Raw genomic sequence first — 21075 nt, forward strand, 5'->3', positions numbered from 1 at the left:
CTACCACATTTGCCTTCCCCGGGTGGTAACGAATCTCAAAGTCGTAATCATTCAATAATTCAATCCACCTACGCTGCCTCATATTCAGTTGTTTCTGATTAAATATGTGTTGAAGACTTTTGTGGTCGGTATATATAATACTTTTGACCCCATATAAGTAGTGCCTCCAAGTCTTTAATGCAAAAACAACCGCGCCTAATTCCAAATCATGCGTCGTATAATTTTGTTCGTGAATCTTCAATTGTCTAGACGCATAAGCAATCACCTTCGTTCGTTGCATTAATACACAACCGAGACCTTGCTTTGATGCATCACAATAAATCACAAAATCATCATTCCCTTCAGGCAATGACAATATAGGTGCCGTAGTTAGCTTTTTCTTCAATAACTGAAACGCTTTCTCTTGTTCATCATTCCATTCAAATTTCTTCCCTTTATGCGTTAATGCAGTCAAGGGTTTTGCTATTCTGGAAAAGTCTTGGATGAACCTTCTGTAGTAACCAGCTAGTCCTAAAAACTGGCGTATGTGTTTCGGAGTTTTCGGGGTTTCCCACTTTTCAACAGTTTCTATCTTTGCCGGATCCACCTTAATACCTTCTTTGTTCACTATGTGACCGAGGAATTGAACTTCTTCCAACCAAAATGCACACTTTGAAAACTTAGCGTACAATTCTTCCTTCCTCAATACTTCTAACACCTTTCTCAAATGTTCACCGTGTTCTTGGTCATTCTTTGAGTAAATAAGTATGTCATCAATGAAAACAATGACAAACTTGTCAAGGTATGGTCCACACACTCGGTTCATAAGGTCCATGAACACAGCTGGTGCATTAGTTAAACCAAACGGCATGACCATAAACTCGTAATGACCGTAACGTGTTCTGAAAGCAGTCTTTGGAATATCATCTTCTTTCACCCGCATTTGATGATACCCGGAACGTAAGTCAATCTTTGAATAAACAGACGAGCCTTGTAGTTGATCAAATAAGTCGTCGATTCTCGGTAGTGGGTAGCGGTTCTTGATGGTAAGTTTGTTCAACTCTCGGTAGTCGATACACAACCTGAATGTACCATCTTTCTTCTTGACAAACAAAACAGGAGCTCCCCACGGTGATGTGCTTGGTCGAATGAAACCACGCTCTAAAAGTTCTTGTAATTGGCTTTGCAGTTCTTTCATCTCGCTGGGTGCGAGTCTGTAAGGAGCACGAGCAATTGGTGCAGCTCCTGGTACAAGATCTATTTGAAATTCAACGGATCGATGTGGGGGTAATCCCGGTAATTCTTTCGGAAATACATCGGGAAATTCTTTTGCAATGGGAACATCATTGATGCTCTTTTCTTCAGTTTGTACTTTCTCGACGTGTGCTAGAACAGCATAGCAACCTTTTCTTATTAGTTTTTGTGCCTTCAAATTACTAATAAGATGTAGCTTCGTGTTGCCCTTTTCTCCGTACACCATTAAGGGTTTTCCTTTTTCTCGTATAATGCGAATTGCATTTTTGTAACAAACGATCTCCGCTTTCACTTCTTTCAACCAGTCCATACCGATTATCACATCAAAACTCCCTAACTCTACTGGTATCAAATCAATCTTAAATGTTTCGCTAACCAGTTTAATTTCTCGATTCCGACATATATTATCTGCTGAAATTAATTTACCGTTTGCTAATTCGAGTAAAAATTTACTATCCAAAGGCGTCAATGGACAACTTAATTTAGCACAAAAATCTCTACTCATATAGCTTCTATCCGCACCCGAATCAAATAAAACGTAAGCAGATTTATTGTCAATAAGAAACGTACCCGTAACAAGCTCCGGGTCTTCCTGTGCCTCTACTGCATTAATATTGAAAACTCTTTCACGGCCTTGTCCATTCGTGTTCTCCTGGTTCGGGCAATTTCTAATAATGTGGCCTGGTTTTCCACATTTATAACAAACTACATTGGCATAACTTGCTCCGACACTACTTGCTCCACCATTACTCGTTCCGACACCATTTGTTCCTTTCGTTCTATTAACCCCTGGTCCGTAGACCTCACACTTCGCCGCGCTATGACCATTTCTTTTACACTTGTTGCAAAATTTGGTGCAGAACCCCGAGTGATTCTTTTCACACCTTTGGCATAGCTGCTTCTGATTGTTGTTGTTGTTGCGGTTATTATTGTTGTTGGGATGATTGTTGTAGTTGCTGTTGTTGTTGTTGTTGTTGTTGTTGTTGTTGAGCCGTTTGTTGTAGTTGCGATTGATGTTGCGATTATTGGGATAATTGTTGCGATTATTGTTGTAATTGCTGTTGTTGTTGTATTGGTGATTCTTATCACCGTTTTCCTCCCACTTTCTTTTGACTTGCTTCACATTGGCCTCTTCAGCAGTCTGTTCTTTAATTCTTTCTTCAATCTGGTTCACTAGTTTGTGAGCCATTCTACATGCCTGTTGTATGGAGGCGGGCTCGTGTGAACTTATATCTTCTTGGATTCTTTCCGGTAATCCTTTCACAAACGCGTCGATCTTCTCTTCCTCATCTTCGAATGCTCCCGGACACAATAGGCACAATTCTGTGAATCGTCTTTCGTACGTGGTAATATCAAATCCTTGGGTTCGTAACCCTCTAAGTTCTGTCTTGAGCTTATTGACCTCGGTTCTGGGACGGTACTTCTCGTTCATCAAGTGCTTGAATGCTGACCACGGTAGTGCGTACGCATCATCTTGTCCCACTTGCTCTAGATAGGTATTCCACCATGTTAACGCAGAACCTGTGAAGGTATGCGTAGCGTACTTCACTTTGTCCTCTTCAGTACACTTACTTATGGCAAACACCGATTCAACCTTCTCGGTCCACCGTTTCAATCCGATCGGTCCTTCGGTTCCATCAAATTCCAAAGGTTTGCAGGCAGTGAATTCTTTGTAGGTGCATCCTACATGATTTCCTGTACTGCTAGATCCAAGGTTATTGTTGGTATGTAGCGCAGCCTGTACTGCGGCTATGTTTGAAGCTAGAAAAGTACGGAATTCCTCTTCATTCATATTCATGGTGTGTCGAGTAGTCGGTGCCATTTCCTTCAAAATAGTTAAATGGAACAAGTTAATCATACAGAATATTAAGAGTAGTTAATAGTATTTCGTAGCATAATATGAACTCATTTATAAAAGCTTTTTCTTCATATTAGCGTTTTATAAGTTTAAATTCGGGTAGTACCTACCCATTAAGTTCATACTTAGTAGCTAATATACAATTCAACTACTACAATTCTATATGAAAAACTGATTATAATAATATTTCGCGTTCAAACTTTTATACAATATTTTACAAACTTACAATACCGCTTATTTTACATAAAGCATGAAATATAGCACACAATAACTTTGATACAAGATAGTTGTGAAGACAATTCTAGCTAGTACACAAGTCGTTCAGCAAAGGCAATAAAGACACGTAATTCATACGTCCAGAAACAAGTCATGCATTCTGGTTTTACTAGGACTACTTCCCATCCTTGGTCTTGTGCAACATAACCGTTATGGCCGTTGATAAGACAGCGTGTTGTAACGTCATCAAAGGGACGAGGGTTACGTAATGTCCAACAGTCCCGTAATAATCTAAAAACCTCATTTCTTACCCCAATTACCGACTCCGTCACTTGTGGAAACGTTTTGTTTAATAGTTGTAGCCCGATGTTCTTGTTCTCACTTTGGTGAGAAGCGAACATTACTAATCCGTAAGCATAACATGCTTCTTTATGTTGCATGTTAGCCGCTTTTTCTAAATCACGAAGTCCAATATTCGGATATATTGAGTCAAAATAATTTCTTAACCCGTTGCGTAAAATAGCATTTGGGTTCCCCGCAATATATGCGTCAAAGTAAACACATCGTAACTTATGGGTTTCCCAATGTGATATCCCCCATCTTTCAAACGAAAGTCTCTTATAAACCAAGACATTCTTGGAACGTTCTTCGAATGTCTTACAAACTGATCTCGCCTTAAATAGTTGTGCCGAAGAATTCTGGCCGACTCTAGACAAGATTTCATCAATCATGTCTCCGGGTAGGTCTCTTAAAATATTGGGTTGTCTATCCATTTTGTGTTTTTAAACTGTAAAATAGACAAGAGTTAGATTCATAAAAAAATACTTATTAATACAAGCAATTTTTACATATATCATAAAGCATAAGAACACTATATTACATATATTACACCACACGAATACAACTATCTTATTCCGACTCGCTCGTTTCTTCTTCTTCGGTTTTGGTTCGTTTTGCCAAGTTTCTAGGGATATATGATGTTCCCCTAATACGAGCCGTCGTTGTCCACATTGGTTTAGAAAAACCTGGTGGTTTAGAGGTTCCCGGGTCATTGTTACAACTTAAGGACTTCGGGGGTTGACGATACATATAAAGTTCATCGGGGTTGGAATTAGATTTCTCTATTTTTATGCCCTTTCCCTTATTATTTTCTTTTGCCTTTTTAAATTCAGTTGGGGTAATTTCTATAACATCATCGGAATTCTCGTCGGAATCCGATTCATCGGAGAATTGGTAATCCTCCCAATATTTTGCTTCCTTGGCGGAAACACCATTGACCATAATTAACTTTGGTCGGTTGGTTGAGGATTTTCTTTTACTAAACCGTTTTATTATTTCCCCCACCGGTTCTATTTCTTCATCCGGTTCCGATTCTTCTTCCGGTTCCGATTCTTCTTCCGGTTCCGACTCTTCTTCCGGTTCCTCTTCGGGAACTTGTGAATCAGTCCACAAATCATTCCAATTTACATTTGACTCTTCATTATTATTAGGTGAGTCAATGGGACTTGTTCTAGAGGTAGACATCTATCACATAATATCAAACACGTTAAGAGATTAATATATCACATAATATTCATATGTTAAAAATATATAGTTTCCAACAAAAATGTTAAGCAATCATTTTTAAAGAAAACACGGTCGAAGTCCAGACTCACTAATGCATCCTAACAAACTCGATAAGACACACTAATGCAAATTTTCTGGTTCTCTAAGACCAACGCTCGGATACCAACTGAAATGTCTCGTTCTTATTGATTAAAAACGTTCCATATTAATTGATTTCGTTGCGAGGTTTTGACCTCTATATGAGACGTTTTTCAAAGACTGCATTCATTTTTAAAACAAACCATAACCTTTATTTCATAAATAAAGGTTTAAAAAGCTTTACGTAGATTATCAAATAATGATAATCTAAAATATCCTGTTTACACACGACCATTACATGTTGGTTTACAATACAAATATGTTACATCGAAATCAGTTTCTTGAATGCAGTTTTTACACAATATCATACAAACATGGACTCCAAATCTTGTCCTTATTTTAGTATGCAACAGCGGAAGCTCTTAATATTCACCTGAGAATAAACATGCTTTAAACGTCAACAAAAATGTTGGTGAGTTATAGGTTTAACCTATATATATCAAATCGTAACAATAGACCACAAGATTTCATATTTCAATACACATCCCATACATAGAGATAAAAATCATTCATATGGTGAACACCTGGTAACCGACAATAACAAGATGCATATATAAGAATATCTCCATCATTCCGGGACACCCTTCGGATATGATATAAATTTCGAAGTACTAAAGCATCCGGTACTTTGGATGGGGTTTGTTAGGCCCAATAGATCTATCTTTAGGATTCGCGTCAATTAGGGTGTCTGTTCCCTAATTCTTAGATTACCAGACTTAATAAAAAGGGGCATATTCAATTTCGATAATTCAACCATAGAATGTAGTTTCACGTACTTGTGTCTATTTTGTAAATCATTTATAAAACCTGCATGTATTCTCATCCCAAAAATATTAGATTTTAAAAGTGGGACTATAACTCACTTTCACAGATTTTTACTTCGTCGGGAAGTAAGACTTGGCCACTGTTGATTCACGAACCTATAACAATATATACATATATATTAAAGTATGTTCAAAATATATTTACAACACTTTTAATATATTTTGATGTTTTAAGTTTATTAAGTCAGCTGTCCTCGTTAGTAACCTATAACTAGTTGTCCACAGTTAGATGTACAGAAATAAATCGATAAATATTATCTTGAATCAATCCACGACCCAGTGTATACGTATCTCAGTATTGATCACAACTCAAACTATATATATTTTGGAATCAACCTCAACCCTGTATAGCTAACTCCAACATTCACATATAGAGTGTCTATGGTTGTTCCGAAATATATATAGATGTGTCGACATGATAGGTCGAAACATTGTATACGTGTCTATGGTATCTCAAGATTACATAATATACAATACAAGTTGATTAAGTTATGGTTGGAATAGATTTGTTACCAATTTTCACGTAGCTAAAATGAGAAAAATTATCCAATCTTGTTTTACCCATAACTTCTTCATTTTAAATCCGTTTTGAGTGAATCAAATTGCTATGGTTTCATATTGAACTCTATTTTATGAATCTAAACAGAAAAAGTATAGATTTATAGTCGGAAAAATAAGTTACAAGTCGTTTTTGTAAAGGTAGTCATTTCAGTCGAAAGAACGACGTCTAGATGACCATTTTAGAAAACATACTTCCACTTTGAGTTTAACCATAATTTTTGGATATAGTTTCAAGTTCATAATAAAAATAATTTTCTCAGAATAACAACTTTTAAATCAAAGTTTATCATAGTTTTTAATTAACTAACCCAAAACAGCCCGCGGTGTTACTAAGACGGCGTAAATCCGGTTTTACGGTGTTTTTCGTGTTTCCAGGTTTTAAATCATTAAGTTAGCATATCATATAGATATAGAACATGTGTTTAGTTGATTTTAAAAGTCAAGTTAGAAGGATTAACTTTTGTTTGCGAACAAGTTTAGAATTAACTAAACTATGTTCTAGTGATTACAAGTTTAAACTTTCGAATAAGATAGCTTTATATGTATGAATCGAATGATGTTATGAACATCATTACTACCTTAATTTCCTTGGATAAACCTACTGGAAAAGAGAAAAATGGATCTAGCTTCAATGGATCCTTGGATGGCTCGAAGTTCTTGAAGCAGAATCATGACACGAAAACAAGTTCAAGTAAGATCATCACTTGAAATAAGATTGTTATAGTTATAGAAATTGAACCAAAGTTTGAATATGATTATTACCTTGTATTAGAATGATAACCTACTGTAAGAAACAAAGATTTCTTGAGGTTGGATGATCACCTTACAAGATTGGAAGTGAGCTAGCAAACTTGAAAGTATTCTTGATTTTATGAAACTAGAACTTTTGGAATTTATGAAGAACACTTAGAACTTGAAGATAGAACTTGAGAGAGATCAATTAGATGAAGAAAATTGAAGAATGAAAGTGTTTGTAGGTGTTTTTGGTCGTTGGTGTATGGATTAGATATAAAGGATATGTAATTTTGTTTTCATGTAAATAAGTCATGAATGATTACTCATATTTTTGTAATTTTATGAGATATTTCATGCTAGTTGCCAAATGATGGTTCCCACATGTGTTAGGTGACTCACATGGGCTGCTAAGAGCTGATCATTGGAGTGTATATACCAATAGTACATACATCTAAAAGCTGTGTATTGTACGAGTACGAATACGGGTGCATACGAGTAGAATTGTTGATGAAACTGAACGAGGATGTAATTGTAAGCATTTTTGTTAAGTAGAAGTATTTTGATAAGTGTATTGAAGTCTTTCAAAAGTGTATAAATACATATTAAAACACTACATGTATATACATTTTAACTGAGTCGTTAAGTCATCGTTAGTCGTTACATGTAAGTGTTGTTTTGAAACCTTTAGGTTAACGATCTTGTTAAATGTTGTTAACCCAATGTTTATAATATCAAATGAGATTTTAAATTATTATATTATCATGATATTATCATGTATGAATATCTCTTAATATGATATATATACATTAAATTTCTTTACAACGATAATCGTTACATATATGTCTCGTTTAAAAATCATTAAGTTAGTAGTCTTGTTTTTACATATGTAGTTCATTGTTAATATACTTTATGATATGTTTTCTTATCATAGTATCATGTTAACTATATATATATATATCCATATATATGTCATCATATAGTTTTTACAAGTTTTAACGTTCGTGAATCACCGATCAACTTGGGTGGTCAATTGTCTATATGAAACATATTTCAATTAATCAAGTCTTAACAAGTTTGATTGCTTAACATGTTGGAAACATTTAATCATGTAAATATCAATCTCAATTAATATATATAAACATGGAAAAGTTCGGGTCACTACACATGGGATGTTTTAGTTGAGAAATTTCTTAAAAGATTCTTTCCGGCATCTAAAGTCGTGAGACTTCAAGGAGAAATTGTTACGTTCACACAAAAGTCAAATGAAACTCTATATGAGGCATGGACAAGATTTGGAAAGTTGTTGAGAGGATGTCCTCAACACGGTTTAGACACTTATCAAATAGTACAAATATTCTACCAAGGTGTCAACGTTGCTACACGAAAAGACATCGACATAACAGCTGGTGGTTCCATTATGAAGAAAACCGCAACTGAAGCTTACAAAATTATTGATAACACAGCCTCCCACTCTCATGAGTGGCACCAAGAGAAAGATATATATCGTTCATCTAAAGCGGCTAGAGCCGATTCTAGCCATAACTTTGATTCCGTTTTCGCAAAAATAGATGCTTTCGAGAGACGAATGGAAAAGATGAATAAAGATATTCACGCAATACGAATCAGTTGTGAGCAATGCGGTGGACCACACTTAATGAAAGACTGTCACATTGAACAAACGATGGAACAACGTGAGAATGTTGTCTACATGAACCAAAGGCTGGAAAATAGTTATCAGAATAATTATCAACCGCCAAGGCCAAACTTCAATCGAAATCAAAACATTCTTTACAATCCAAAAGGACCCGACAATAACTCGTATAACCAACAAGGTCCGAATAACCAACCAACTCAAAACAACACTTTCAATCAACAAAGACCTGGCTTGTATAAACCACCACAACAAACCGAAGAGAAAAAGTCAAATCTGGAAGAAGTGGTATTTAAGCTAGTTGAATCTCAAACACAATTTATTGAAACTCAAACTCAAACGAATGAGAGGTTTGATCAGTCATTTAGAACTCAACAAGCTTCTATTTTGAATCTAGAAAAACAAGTAGGTACTCTTGTTAGATTGATGAGTGAAAGGGAACAAGGAAAGCTACCGAGTAATAATGAAGTAAATCCTCGGAATGAAAATGTTAACATGATATCAACAAATTCTGAAAAACCAATACCAGAAGATGGGAAAGTTTTAGATGTAAGTAACAATGAAGAAGTTACACCACCACCACCACCCGAGTATGTAAAGCCAGTGGTGGCACCATACAGACCACCCATCCCGTTTCCAAGAAAAGGAGTTGAGTATGAGCAAGTAATAGGTAATAAAGTTTGTGATACCTCTGGAAAGAAGAAGAAGAAGAATAAAAAAGTGCAAGAAACAAAAACAGTAGAAGTAAACCCGGTGAAGACAGTTCCACCAAATCCTCCACCTAGGGTAGGTGATCCGGGTGAATTTATTGTTCCTTGTCTACTTAGTGACTGTGTCATGTATGATGCACTAGCAGATTTAGGTTCAAGTGTGAGTGTTATGCCTCTTTCATTATATAAGAGATTAGGTGTAGGTGAGTTAACTCCAACGGATATGAGTGTTCGACTCCTTGATCAAACCATTAAGCACCCAGTTGGAATTGCTGACAACCTACCCGTTCAAGTAGGTAATTTAACCTTTCTAGTCGAATTCATTGTCATTGACATAGAAGAGGACTCACACGTTCCTCTAATTTTAGGTCGACCATTCTTAGCATCCACCGGGGCGTTATTTGATGTAAGAAAGGGTAGAATGACACTTAGTAATGATGAGAAATCGATCACCTTTATGATTCGACAGTCTAAATATCCACAAACCAAAACCGTTGAACCGACAAAAACGATTGGTAAGAACCATGTTGTTTTACCAACTCCAACGGTAATGCTTAACAATAATAGAACGCCTAAGTGTGGGGAAAATGAAGTAACACCTAATGATGACTTGATAATAAAGAACCCCATAGTTGATACGAAATTAAATAACCCCGTTATTAACAGTTCAATGAAGAAACTTTTTAAACGGGTTATTGATGCTAAAAGTAAGGGAAACTTTAAGTTATATAACCGGTTAGTATCCAATCTGTCGCCTAAAGAAAAGGCGAAGCTAGTTGAATTTGTGGATATTACGGAAAAAGCTGGTCACTGGCTTAAAGCAAAAGTCACAGATATGCAAGTTGATTATGGTCCAAGAGAAATTGACGATGAAGTTAATCACAATTTCGACACCACATCTACCTAAGTGTGAGGAGATTCAAATATTCTAAAAAGAAAATGCTGTTTGGAGTTAGTTGTTCTGTTCTCGTGTAGTTCCGAGAATGGAATCCGATTGGTCTTTTCCACTAGCAGACACTAAAGAACTAGTTTTCTCCCCCCATTCTGAATCTTTTTGTTTTTTAGGTTTTATATGAAATTAATATGTTTTCTTTTTAAGTTTTGTGTGAATTTAAAAACAAAAATTTATTTTATTTCATTAAGTTGAAAAAAAATGATTTCTAAAATTCGTCGTGAGTTGAAGACTAGGTCGTTGAGCCGAAATTACTTTACCCGAGGGCGGGGTGAAAAATTTTGTCATCATTATTTTTAATTTTATTGATTTAAAGTATGCAAAAAAAAAATATATTTGATTTTATAAATTTTTGAACGTGGGGTATTATACCCAACTTTAAAAATATGTATATATGTTTGTATTTTATCATGTAAACAACAGGGTAAAATAACGCACTTTCAAAGACTAACATTAAGTTCAGCAAAAGCTACTGATTTTGACGACAAGATGCAAAACAACAAATGTGATATAATAAATGAAGGTATGAACGATGAGGCGCGCCATCTATCATTCGACGAGCTTTGTAATTACAAACTGGGTATTTTTAATCACTTTTCTACACTAATCACCCTCATGAATTTATAATTATAGTCTGATTTCATGCAAATGAGGGCATTGCATGATCTCAAGTGTGGGGAAGGGTTATAAATTCTCTCGGGTTTATACTTGACTTATTTTCTAAATATTATGAAAATTTTAAAATTTTTTAACTAAATGAATTCAAAATCATGTTTATACATATTTATGAACGATAAAACTAGGTGTTAATGCCGAAATTATTGTTACCTCGGAAAGGACATAAATTGAGAAACAACTAAAACGCTTGAATTTATTTATTAAGATATAAAAAGACGCATGAAAAAAGCCAAGTGTGGGGAGAATGTACCAAGTTATTCAATTAAATACTATCTATCACATGTTTTTGTAAAGTTATTACAGGTGCTTTTACTTTGGACTAAATTAACTGGTTTACCCTATTTACTGTAAGAAAGATGGATCTACACGATGAATCAATTCCATCATTAAAAGGAAGTAAAGTCTTCCGAAAAAGAAACGCGCTTCTTGATTTAGGTCATGAAGTTGTCGTTCAGACCAGCTGTAGGTTGACGAAAAATCTAGAAAAGTCATCTCTAAAATCAGCAGGAAATCCATGGACCTCAGCATCAAATAGGGTCACCATGTGGTCAGATTTATCCTAACCATGAGAAGGATTTATCTCGCATAATGGGGGGGCACCGTGCAAATTAGCTTGATAAGACTAATGAATCAAATTCCCAGAAAGGATAATCTCCTTAAAGATCAAAAATCAGTTTTTAAGACTGATATTACTCAATCCTAGAGATTGACCTTAAAGATTGAGAATTACAAACTCATGGAATTCAATGATATCTAAACTCGAGCTTGAACGAGAAAATATTTTGATCAAAAATAAAACCGATTTGTTTTCTGAAAACCTATTTTCAATGCGTTCATTACCATTGAACGTAAAATCCTGAGAATTCATCAGAATTCATTAGGTCACCTGAACCAAATCGGGTGTCAACCGTAAGAAACGGTGGTTGCATAGCATGGTCGGAGACAGGACCTTGTGCCAGACCGAAAAATCATAGGATGATCTTTACTATTGCTCCTACAAAGGATAGTACTAGCATCCGACACGTTTTAAGACCATAATCATATGCATGTCATTAGACATTGCCTTAACAGTTTCTTGTTCATTGCTTTCCTTTACAACCGGACGGTAGTTTACCGAAAGGTAATATACGGAACAAGTAAACTGGACGTGTTGCTTTCCCAATACAAGGTTAGCAAGTGGGTAACACAAAACCACAAGTGTTGAGCTAAAATTTTCAAATCTGAAACCCACACAACCCACAAAAAATATTTTGCAAACACCGGTGAAGGGTTATTCCGGAAAACTTATCTAGGGTAAAAGCTAGATTAAATTTTCAAAAAGATCAAATGTTTTCATAAAGATCCAATTTCCTTAAGGATCTACATATTCATAGTCATGTGGGACTGTAAACCACCTTTCAAATGTGCACTTTGCTTTGGAAACCGAAAGTAAATCGGCTATTTGATTGCAAGTGTCGTTGACCTAAACCCGAGGCAACTGTGGATGACACACCCACCTTTAACCATCGTTACTGTCATTGTTTATACCGCTATATCAAAATCACTGATATACAAAGTGTGAAGGATAAAGAAGTGACTCGTGTGATGTATTATATTGTTTCAAGACTGTATTGCTTGAGGACAAGCAACGTTCAAGTGTGGGGATATTTGATAGTGCTCCAAATGAACATATATTTAGTAGCAATATCGTTCAAATATGTAAAGTTTTTAAATGTAATTTCCTTATTTTTAGTTGTAATAGTTAAATAAATAAGTGCGAAGACGAAAGACGCAAATCGCTCGAAAATGAAGATTTAAAGACAAAAATGAAGATTTGAAAGACCAAAACGTCCAAAATGGTCAAACGTACAAGTTACACTCCAAGTGGTTCAATATATTGATGAGAAACGTCTCAAAATTACAAAAGTACAAGCCGCAAAATGCAAAGTACAAGATATTAAATTATACGAAAAGGCGTTAGAAAATCCGGAACCGAGACATGAACCAACTTTCAACGCTCGACGCAACGGAGCTAAAATTACAAGTTAACTATGCTCAAGAATATAATATAATATTTAAATAATTCATAATAAGAATAATAATAAATAATAAAAAGTTGTTAATTGAGAATAGTTAAGGGGTCATAAGTGAAAATTTCAAATCACCAATTGCCTATAAAATGGAATTCACGGAGTAATGAAAAAATACACCTTTCTTCATATTTCTTTCTCTCTTCTGTAATATGTAATATATATTTATATTATAATTTTAATATAAGTTAATTTTAATAATAAAGTTATGGTTTAGTTGGGTTATTGTAAGAAATATTTTACGGGTTTTAAGTCGAAATTCTGTCCGTGCAACGCTACGCGATTAATAATCACTGTAAGTTATGTTCTTCCTTTTTAAATTAATGTCTCGTAACTAAGTTATTATTATGCTTATTTAAGCCGAAGTAATCGTGATGTTTGACTAAATATTAAGACGGGGTTATTGGATTTTGTACCATAATTAAGGTTTGGGCAAAAGACCGACACTTGTGGAAATTGGACTATTGACTATTAATGTAGTGACCCGAACTTTTCCATGTTTATATATATTAATTGAGATTGATATTTACATGATTAAATGTTTCTAACATGTTAAGCAATCAAACTTGTTAAGACTTGATTAATTGAAATAGGTTTCATATAGACAATTGACTACCCAAGTTGACCGGTGATTCACGAACGTTAAAACTTGTAAAAACTATATGATGACATATATATGGTTATATATATAGTTAACATGATATTATGATAAGTAAACATATCATTAAGTATATTAACAATGAACTACATATGTAAAAACAAGACTACTAACTTAATGATTTTGAAACGAGACATATATGTAACGATTATCGTTGTAACGACATTTAATGTATATAAATCATATTAAGAGATATTCGTACATCATAATATCATGATAATATAATAATTTAAAATCTCTTTTGATATTATAAACATTGGGTTAACAACATTTAACAAGATCGTTAACCTAAAGGTTTCAAAACGACATTTACATGTAACGACTAACGATGACTTAACGACTCAGTTAAAATGTATATACATGTAGTGTTTTAATATGTATTCATACACTTTTGAAAGACTTCAAGACACTTATCAAAATACTTCTACTTAACAAAAATGCTTACAATTACATCTTCGTTCAGTTTCATCAACAATTCTACTCGTATGCACCCGTATTCGTACTCGTACAATACACAGCTTTTAGATGTATGTACTATTGGTATATACACTCCAATGATCAGCTCTTAGCAGCCCATGTGAGTCACCTAACACATGTGGGAACCATCATTTGGCAACTAGCATGAAATATCTCATAAAATTACAAAAATATGAGTAATCATTCATGACTTATTTACATGAAAACAAAATTACATATCCTTTATATCTAATCCATACACCAACGACCAAAAACACCTACAAACACTTTCATTCTTCAATTTTCTTCATCTAATTGATCTCTCTCAAGTTCTATCTTCAAGTTCTAAGTGTTCTTCATAAATTCCAAAAGTTCTAGTTTCATAAAATCAAGAATACTTTCAAGTTTGCTAGCTCACTTCCAATCTTGTAAGGTGATCATCCAACCTCAAGAAATCTTTGTTTCTTACAGTAGGTTATCATTCTAATACAAGGTAATAATCATATTCAAACTTTGGTTCAATTTCTATAACTATAACAATCTTATTTCAAGTGATGATCTTACTTGAACTTGTTTTTCGTGTCATGATTCTGCTTCAAGAACTTCGAGCCATCCAAGGATCCATTGAAGCTAGATCTATTTTTCTCTTTTCCAGTAGGTTTATCCAAGGAACTTAAGGTATTAATGATGTTCATAACATCATTCGATTCATACATATAAAGCTATCTTATTCGAAGGTTTAAACTTGTAATCACTAGAACATAGTTTAGTTAATTCTAAACTTGTTCGCAAATAAAAGTTAATCCTTCTAACTTGACTTTTAAAATCAACTAAACACATGTTCTATATCTGTATGATATGCTAACTTAATGATTTAAAACCTGGAAACACGAAAAACACTGTAAAACCGGATTTACGCCGTCGTAGTAACACCGCGGGCTGTTTTGGGTTAGTTAATTAAAAACTATGATAAACTTTGATTTAAAAGTTGTTATTCTGAGAAAATTATTTTTATTATGAACATGAAACTATATCCAAAAATTATGGTTAAACTCAAAGTGGAAGTATGTTTTCTAAAATGGTCATCTAGACGTCGTTCTTTCGACTAAAATGACTACCTTTACAAAAACGACTTGTAACTTATTTTTCCGACTATAAACCTATACTTTTTCTGTTTAGATTCATAAAATAGAGTTAAATATGAAACCATAGCAATTTGATTCACTCAAAACGGATTTAAAATGAAGAAGTTATGGGTAAAACAAGATTGGATAATTTTTCTCATTTTAGCTACGTGAAAATTGGTAACAAATCTATTCCAACCATAACTTAATCAACTTGTATTGTATATTATGTAATCTTGAGATACCATAGACACGTATACAATGTTTCGACCTATCATGTCGACACATCTATATATATTTCGGAACAACCATAGACACTCTATATGTGAATGTTGGAGTTAGCTATACAGGGTTGAGGTTGATTCCAAAATATATATAGTTTGAGTTGTGATCAATACTGAGATACGTATACACTGGGTCGTGGATTGATTCAAGATAATATTTATCGATTTATTTCTGTACATCTAACTGTGGACAACTAGTTGTAGGTTACTAACGAGGACAGCTGACTTAATAAACTTAAAACATCAAAATATATTAAAAGTGTTATAAATATATTTTGAACATACTTTGATATATATGTATATATTGTTATAGGTTCGTGAATCAACCAGTGGCCAAGTCTTACTTCCCGACGAAGTAAAAATCTGTGAAAGTGAGTTATAGTCCCACTTTTAAAATCTAATATTTTTGGGATGAGAATACATGCAGGTTTTATAAATGATTTACAAAATAGACACAAGTACGTGAAACTACATTCTATGGTTGAATTATCGAAATCGAATATGCCCCTTTTTATTAAGTCTGGTAATCTAAGAATTAGGGAACAGACACCCTAATTGACGCGAATCCTAAAGATAGATCTATTGGGCTTAACAAACCCCATCCAAAGAACCGGATGCTTTAGTACTTCGAAATTTATATCATATCCGAAGGGTGTCCCGGAATGATGGGGATATTCTTATATATGCATCTTGTTAATGTCGGTTACCAGGTGTTCACCATATGAATGATTTTTATCTCTATGTATGGGATGTGTATTGAAATATGAAATCTTGTGGTCTATTATTATGATTTGATATATATAGGTTAAACCTATAACTCACCAACATTTTTGTTGACGTTTTAAGCATGTTTATTCTCAGGTGATTATTAAGAGCTTCCGCTGTCGCATACTTAAATAAGGACGAGATTTGGAGTCCATGCTTGTATGATATTGTGTAAAAACTGCATTCAAGAAACTTATTTTGTTGTAACATATTTGTGTTGTAAACCATTATGTAATGGTCGTGTGTAAACATGATATTTTAGATTATCATTATTTGATAATCTACGTAAATCTTTTTAAACCTTTATTGATGAAATAAAGGTTATGGTTTGTTTTAAAATGAATGCAGTCTTTGAAAAACGTCTCATATAGAGGTCAAAACCTCGCAACGAAATCAATTAATATGGAACGTTTTTAATCAATAAGAACGGGACATTTCAGTTGGTATCCGAGCGTTGGTCTTAGAGAACCAGAATTTTGCATTAGTGTGTTTTATCGAGTTTGTTAGGATGCATTAGTGAGTCTGGACTTCGACCGTGTTTACTTGAAAAATGATTGCTTAACAAATTTTATTGGAAACTATATATTTTTAACATGTGAATATTATGTGATATATTAATCTCTTAACGCGTTTGATATTATGTGATAGATGTCTACCTCTAGAACAAGTCCCATTGACTCACCTAATAATAATGAAGAGTCAAATGTAAATTGGAATGATTCGTGGACTGATTCACAAGTTCCCGAAGAGGAACCGGAAGAAGAGTCGGAACCGGAAGAAGAATCGGAACCGGAAGAAGAATCGGAACCGGATGAAGAAATAGAACCGGTGGGGGAAATAATAAAACGGTTAAATAAAAGAAAATCCTCAACCAACCGACCAAGGTTAATTATGGTCAATGGTGTTTCCGCCAAGGAAGCAAAATATTGGGAGGATTACCAATTCTCAGATTCATCATCGGATTCCGACGAGAATTCCGATGATGTTATAGAAATTACCCCAACTGAATTTAAAAAGGCAAAAGAAAATAATAAGGGAAAGGGCATAAAAATAGAGAAATCTAATTCCAACCCCGATGAACTTTATATGTATCGTCAACCCCCGAAGTCCTTAAGTTGTAACAATGACCCGGGAACCTCTAAACCACCAGGTTTTTCTAAACCAATGTGGATCACGACGGCTCGTATTAGGGGAACATCATATATCCCTAGAAACTTGGCAAAACGAACCAAAACCGAAGAAGAAGAAACAAGCGAGTCGGAATAAGATAGTTGTATTCGTGTGGTGTAATATATGTAATATAGTGTGCTTATGCTTTATGATATATGTAAAAATTGCTTGTATTAATAAGTATTTTTTTTTATGAATCTAACTCTTGTCTATTTTACAGTATAAAAACACAAAATGGATAGACAACCCAATATTTTAAGAGACCCACCCGGAGACATGATTGATGAAATCTTGTCTAGAGTCGGTCAGAATTCTTCGGCACAACTATTTAAGGCGAGATCAGTTTGTAAGACATTCGAAGAACGTTCCAAGAATGTCTTGGTTTATAAGAGACTTTCGTTTGAAAGATGGGGGATATCACATTGGGAAACCCATAAGTTACGATGTGTTTACTTTGACGCATATATTGCGGGGAACCCAAATGCTATTTTACGCAACGGGTTAAGAAATTATTTTGACTCAATATATCTGAATATTGGACTTCGTGATTTAGAAAAAGCGGCTAACATGCAACACAAAGAAGCATGTTATGCTTACGGATTAGTAATGTTCGCTTCTCACCAAAGTGAGAACAAGAACATCGGGCTACAACTATTAAACAAAACGTTTCCACAAGTGACGGAGTCGGTAATTGGGGTAAGAAATGAGGTTTTTAGATTATTACGGGACTGTTGGACATTACGTAACCCTCGTCCCTTTGACGACGTTACAACACGCTGTCTTATCAACGACCATAACGGTTATGTTGCACAAGACCAAGGATGGGAAGTAGTCCTAGTAAAACCAGAATGCATGACTTGTTTCTGGACGTATGAATTACGTGTCTTTATTGCCTTTGCTGAACGACTTGTGTACTAGCTAGAATTATCTTCACAACTATCTTGTATCAAAGTTATTGTGTGCTATATTTCATGCTTTATGTAAAATAAGCGGTATTGTAAGTTTGTAAAATATTGTATAAAAGTTTGAACGCGAAATATTATTATAATCAGTTTTTCATATAGAATTGTAGTAGTTGAATTGTATATTAGCTACTAAGTATGAACTTAACGGGTAGGTACTACCCGAATTTAAACTTATAAAACGCTAATATGAAGAAAAAGCTTTTATAAATGAGTTCATATTATGCTACGAAATACTATTAACTACTCTTAATATTCTGTATGATTAACTTGTTCCATTTAACTATTTTGAAGGAAATGGCACCGACTACTCGACACACCGTGAATATGAATGAAGAGGAATTTCGTACTTTTCTAGCTTCAAACATAGCCGCAGTACAGGCTGCGCTACATACCAACAATAACCTTGGATCTAGCAGTACAGGAAATCGTGTAGGATGCACCTACAAAGAATTCACTGCCTGCAAACCTTTGGAATTTGATGGAACCGAAGGACCGATCGGATTGAAACGGTGGACCGAGAAGGTCGAATCGGTGTTTGCCATAAGTAAGTGTACTGAAGAGGACAAAGTAAAGTACGCTACGCATACCTTCACAGGTTCTGCGTTAACATGGTGGAATACCTATCTAGAGCAAGTGGGACAAGACGATGCGTACGCACTACCGTGGTCAACATTCAAGCACTTGATGAACGAGAAGTACCGTCCCAGAACCGAGGTCAATAAGCTCAAGACAGAACTTAGAGGGTTACGAACCCAAGGATTTGATATTACCACGTACGAAATACGATTCACAGAATTGTGCCTATTGTGTCCGGGAGCATTCGAAGATGAGGAAGAGAAGATCGACGCGTTTGTGAAAGGATTACCGGAAAGAATCCAAGAAGATATAAGTTCACACGAGCCCGCCTCCATACAACAGGCATGTAGAATGGCTCACAAACTCGTGAACCAAATTGAAGAAAGAATTAAAGAACAGACTGCTGAAGAGGCCAATGTGAAGCAAGTCAAAAGAAAGTGGGAGGAAAACGGTGATAAGAATCACCAATACAACAACAACAGCAATTACAACAATAATCGCAACAATTATCCCAACAATCGCAACATCAATCGCAACTACAACAAACGGCCCAACAACAACAACAACAACAGCAACTACAACAATCAACCCAACAATAATAATAACCGCAACAACAACAACAATCAGAAGCAGCTATGCCAAAGGTGTGAAAAGAATCACTCGGGGTTCTGCACCAAATTTTGCAACAAGTGTAAAAGAAATGGTCATAGCGCGGCGAAGTGTGAGGTCTACGGACCAGGGGTTAACAGAACGAAAGGAACAAATGGTGTCGGAATGAGTAATGGCGGAGCAAGTAGTGTCGGAGCAAGTTATGCCAATGTAGTTTGTTATAAATGTGGAAAACCGGGCCACATTATTAGAAATTGCCCGAACCAGGAGAACACGAATGGACAAGGCCGTGGAAGAGTTTTCAATATTAATGCGGCAGAGGCACAGGAAGACCCGGAGCTTGTTACGGGTACGTTTCTTATTGACAATAAATCTGCTTACGTTTTATTTGATTCGGGTGCGGATAGAAGCTATATGAGTAGAGATTTTTGTGCTAAATTAAGTTGTCCATTGACGCCTTTGGATAGTAAATTTTTACTCGAATTAGCAAATGGTAAATTAATTTCAGCAGATAATATATGTCGGAATCAAGAAATTAAACTGGTTAGTGAAACATTTAAGATTGATTTGATACCAGTAGAGTTAGGGAGTTTTGATGTGATAATCGGTATGGACTGGTTGAAAGAAGTGAAAGCAGAGATCGTTTGTTACAAAAATACAATTCACATTATACGAGAAAAAGGAAAACCCTTAATGGTGTACGGAGAAAAGGGCAACACGAAGCTACATCTTATTAGTAATTTGAAGGCACAAAAACTAATAAGAAAAGGTTGCTATGCTGTTCTAGCACACGTCGAGAAAGTACAAACTGAAGAAAAGAGCATCATTGATGTTCCCATTGCAAAAGAATTTCCCGATGTATTTCCGAAAGAATTACCGGGATTACCCCCACATCGATCCGTTGAATTTCAAATAGATCTTGTACCAGGAGCTGCACCAATAGCTCGTGCTCCTTACAGACTCGCACCCAGTGAGATGAAAGAACTGCAAAGCCAATTACAAGAACTTTTAGAGCGTGGTTTCATTCGACCAAGCACATCACCGTGGGGAGCTCCTGTCTTGTTTGTCAAGAAGAAAGATGGTACATTCAGGTTGTGTATCGACTACCGAGAGTTGAACAAACTTACCATCAAGAATCGCTACCCACTACCGAGAATCGACGACTTATTTGATCAACTACAAGGCTCGTCTGTTTATTCAAAGATTGACTTACGTTCCGGGTATCATCAAATGCGGGTGAAAGAAGATGATATTCCAAAGACTGCTTTCAGAACACG

General features: G+C 35.1%; 1 protein-coding gene across 1 annotated transcript in view; it reads right to left on the bottom strand.

The window, feature by feature from the left end:
* LOC139875784 (putative disease resistance RPP13-like protein 1) overlaps window positions 1-21075 on the bottom strand; it is a 135760-nt gene that overhangs the window by 96991 nt on the left and 17694 nt on the right. The window lies entirely within an intron of this gene.

This window comes from Rutidosis leptorrhynchoides, chromosome 11, assembly GCF_046630445.1.
Source record: "Rutidosis leptorrhynchoides isolate AG116_Rl617_1_P2 chromosome 11, CSIRO_AGI_Rlap_v1, whole genome shotgun sequence".
Lineage (NCBI taxonomy): Eukaryota > Viridiplantae > Streptophyta > Magnoliopsida > Asterales > Asteraceae > Rutidosis > Rutidosis leptorrhynchoides.